Source organism: Formica exsecta, unplaced genomic scaffold (assembly GCF_003651465.1).
Source record: "Formica exsecta isolate Colony F162 unplaced genomic scaffold, ASM365146v1 scaffold466, whole genome shotgun sequence".
Lineage (NCBI taxonomy): Eukaryota > Metazoa > Arthropoda > Insecta > Hymenoptera > Formicidae > Formica > Formica exsecta.
The window spans coordinates 155796-160281 of record NW_021851896.1 but is presented as its reverse complement, the minus strand read 5'-3'; the positions used below and the strand labels follow the sequence as shown (position 1 = coordinate 160281).

The following is a 4486-nucleotide window of genomic DNA, read 5'->3' as shown; positions in this document are numbered from 1 at the left end:
AACCACTCCGTATGAAAAATACGTGTGGAAATATGACGTGAAAGGAACGGATATACGAGACAAGCTGCTTATCTCAATATGAATTTATATGCAGATATTAGGTATTATATTTTGCAAACCTACACTATATATTAAGTAATATTGTATGCATACATGCATATTTTGTGATTACACTAGAGATAAGAGATTATTTAATTTTACAAAATTCCAAATGATCATTTTTTTATAACATATTATACATTTTCTCATAAGATATAATAGAAAAAAAAGAGTCTTCTCTTAAATAAAATTGTATAAATTTATAAAATAATTATTTTGTTTTGAAAAGTACAATATTGCAAAAATATGTTCTCTTGATATGTGTTAAGCAGTTATAAAGGAAGAAAGCAAAAGCATTTTTTTTTTTTAACGTGTGGAAATATGACGTGAAAGGAACGGATATACGAGACAAGCTGCTTATCTCAATATGGATTTATATGCAGATATTAGATATTATATTTTGCAAACTTACACTATATTTTAAGTAATATTGTATGCATACATGCATATTTTGTGATTACACTAGAGATAAGAGATTATTTAATTTTACAAAATTCCAAATGATCATTTTTTTATAACATATTATACATTTTCTTATAAGATATAATAACATATTATAAAATATGAATATATGATACAATATATGATAATATGGTAAATATATGCTAAATGTATGCTAAGTAATGCTAAAAATAATTGACACAGAATATATAAAAGACAAAATAAATTATCATAAGCCTCACAAATAAGAAGAAGTCATTTTTCATCTCGAGGGTTAATATACTGTGCAATTAAAGAAACACAAGTCTCTTATGAACGATTATACATAATATGTTCTAACGCTTTTATTCAAAGTAAAATTTCTGTCTAGAGAAAGAAAAGCATTTTTAAAACTTTGACACTATGAAATGCCATTGATGCTTCTTGAAGATGGGGGAATTCATTTTTAATAAAAAGTGGACTTATTATTATTGAATTGAATTATATGAAGATAATAGATTTATATATGTTACAAAGTTTTATTTCGTGTGAATGGTTTTCAAAATTAATATTTTTAATAATTGTATCTTAACCATTTTACTTTTGTAATATATGTATATTGCTTCTTCTACTTTCCGCAAAAATTAGTTCGTCAAAGGTTTTGTCCAAAAAATAAATTTCTTGATTATTGTATCACTGCAATACGTACACTATCACTATTGTGATGATGCACTTATATCAACGTCTTAAGATAGTAAATTATTATAGAATTAAAGTTTTAGAATTTTAAACTTCACAAATAAAATTTTTGTAAAATAATCTATCAGAGAGTAATATTCAATTTAAATTACGATGATCAAGAGTGAAAAATTCAATTTAATAGATTGATAATTAAATAGTACAAATGTGTAAAATTTTATTTAATGCCATATTTTATATTTTTAAATAAAATTTGATTTATATTTTTTAATATACAAATATATAGAAATACACAAAAGCAAAACTTAATGATAATTAAGTTAATTGGTAACAAAGACAACTTATTAACGATGAAGAAATGACAAAAGGAGTAGAATATCACAGACTAATTATATATATATATAGTTTTTAAATTTTATATAAAAGTACCTTTGATGTACTACTTTGATTTTTTATTAGAACCTCATTTTTCATTTGCGCGACATAATGAAATGAGATATAGAAATTCAATATAAATAACTACTAAATAACGAAAAATCGTCTCACTTATTGTATATCTCACCTCATTATGTCACGCGAATGCAAAATATGAAATTGTAATAAAAAGTCAAAATTTACTGTATCACAAAAAAGATACTTTTATATAACATTTCTTTTAAGTAAAATTAGAATTTTTCTATGAGAGATATTTTACTTTATCTTTTTTACCATTTTTTCATTGATAATAATTTTTCTTACCAACTAAATTAATTATCATTTGTTTTGCTTTTATATGTATAATATATTAAAAAGATATAGATATAATATATTATATATATAAAACTAGTCAACCGGTATGGAAAAAATACAATCTTTCTTAAATAGAAATTTTTTCTTTGTAAAAAAAACATGATTGCAAATTTCCATGACCTTTGATGAGATTTATCGCAATCTCAAATTGCGCGATGTAATGAGACATTCGGGAAATAAATGTCGCAAGTGACATTGAATTATAAAGCAATGGAAAAAGCGGTAAGATGCAATGGCACAGGAAATTACAAATTTATTAAGAATGCTGTGATTTTTTTTACTTTAGTTTTTCAAATCCTGATTATTTTGGTAAAGCGGCGTCTACAATAGAGATTTTAAGTCCTAAGCCATAAGTAATTGACCAATCACAGTCAAGTATGAGGAGAATACTCGACTGTGATTAGTCAATTTCTTAAGGCTTAGGGCTTAAAATATTATTGTAGACACCGCTTAATGAAGCAATATAAGATGAGGTAAATATCGAGAGAAAAGAAAAGAGAAAAATACAACCAAGAATTACGTGAATAATGAAGCTTTAAAGCAGACATGACGACCGACACGATATCGAATTCATAATCAAAAAGCTAAAAACAATCGCTAGAAAAAAGTAGTACGTTCTATTATATTACAAATATAAAGTTACTTGGTCATCATATTAGAGTTAAACATGATTAATTAAATCTTTTTTCTCCATCTACAACGCATTCTAAGATACTCGATCTCAGTTTTAACAAAAATGTGTTGCAAAACCATATTAAATTTTAATTAAAGAGATACACACTAAAATGAGTAAAGATAAAAAATCAATTAATCTTTGATTGATGTCTGATTTCGAATAGAATTGGTTAATAAACAATTGTCATTATACACCGATTTTACAGAGTTACCTTCTCTCCAGCTAACAATAAGTTAATTTTAAAAACATAAATGTTATTGTATATTGTTACGGCAGTTTTCTTTTCTTTTCATACATAAAGTCTGTAATTAAACTACCGTTCGTCCGAGATTGCAGACGAAAAACACTTAATACACCGTAATTAAGAATAATCAATGACGGTGCAGCTGACCTTTAGAGACCGTAATAATGTAGATTCTCTAAGGACTCATAGTTCGTAAAGACTATTCATATGCCCTTTTAGATTATTATCCTTTGGATTTTAGATAGACTGGTTACCATATAAATAGCCAGCTGTAACATGGAGCCGGACCCTATTTACGCGGCAGTAAATCAATATTTACGATTGGATCGATATAGTCACACAAATGCATCAACAATTTTTTAATTAACTATAATTGAGAGTTTGATTCTTTCCAGATCAGAGCAATAATCATGAAAATATTCTGTAATATTATTTTACTTATATCAATTTTTTTTCTTATATTAAATTTTTAAAATTTTGAAATATTGGTAACTAAATTTCAAATAAAAATTTTATTCTCAAAAAAAATAATATCTATTTTTAAAATTAATCACATAAAAAATATATCGCATTTTTTACTTTCTAAATTATATATGTATATATTTAAAATCTTTAATATTAAGTAATCTTTTTATAATATAGTACTATCTTTAAAGCTTCTGTAATAAAAATTATACTCCAGTATTGTCCAAAAATTTGAGAGAACATTTACACATAGTTATATTTTATACAATATAAAAATCTACAAAATTTAGAAACACATAATTATTAATTTTTTTCTGTAATAAAAAAGTTTTTATATTTTTTAACATATCAAATTCTCTTATTAAAAATTGACTTGGTCGGAAAATATTCTTAAAGTCCTGTTAAAAAAATTAATGCCACAAAGATGGATCATATGCCCAGTTTTGCATATAATTAATCTATACACTTACTTTTTGTGTGCTTGCTAATACGAAGAACATTTTACGAAAAAATTAAGGGAAGAAAACTTATCTCATCACGCTAAACTGTATTTTTGCTGCTATGATCGTTCGGTGCGTCGTTTCCCCAGAATTTGATTAGCAAGTTAAGCACGAGCTAACCATTTTAAATTTCGTAATGATTAATTAAAAAAGACTTCATTGAGCTTTTGTTAAAATTCCATAATTATTGGCAATGGCAAAATAACTGTAGAACAAACACGTTATAATAACAACCTTGATCAAATAATATTTAATTTTATTCATACTTTTGTTTTGCATTAGGATTAAAATAACATCGAATATTCATAACAGCAAATGCGTAGTAACTATTTTTATTGTTGGTATTTATTTCACATTCCAATTCATGTTATTAAGTAAAAGTTATATAAATATTGTCGAGTTTCTGAAATTTAAATTTTACAAAAGTTTCCTCTGATAAAAAAACTATTATGAAAAATATTCTTTAATCGCATTAAATTTTAATGAGAGAAAGAGATATAGTCTTCACTAAAAATATAGAATTAAATCTTTTTCAACAAAAATTTCCAGGAGAATTGTTTATTCAATCTTCAATATAAATTTTTTTATATATAA

The 4486-nt window shown here is 24.6% G+C and overlaps 1 protein-coding gene across 4 annotated transcripts in view; it reads left to right on the top strand.

Moving 5' to 3' along the window:
• LOC115241082 (FMRFamide receptor) overlaps window positions 1–4486 on the top strand; it is a 67082-nt gene that overhangs the window by 475 nt on the left and 62121 nt on the right. For 3 of the 4 annotated variants that reach the window (XR_003884860.1, XM_029816638.1, XM_029816635.1), the window contains exon 1: window positions 1–101. The exons of the other annotated variant lie outside the window; for it this stretch is intronic. The gene's annotated coding sequence lies outside the window, so the exon portion shown is untranslated. The remainder of the gene's footprint in view (window positions 102–4486) is intronic. 4 annotated transcript variants of the gene reach the window in all.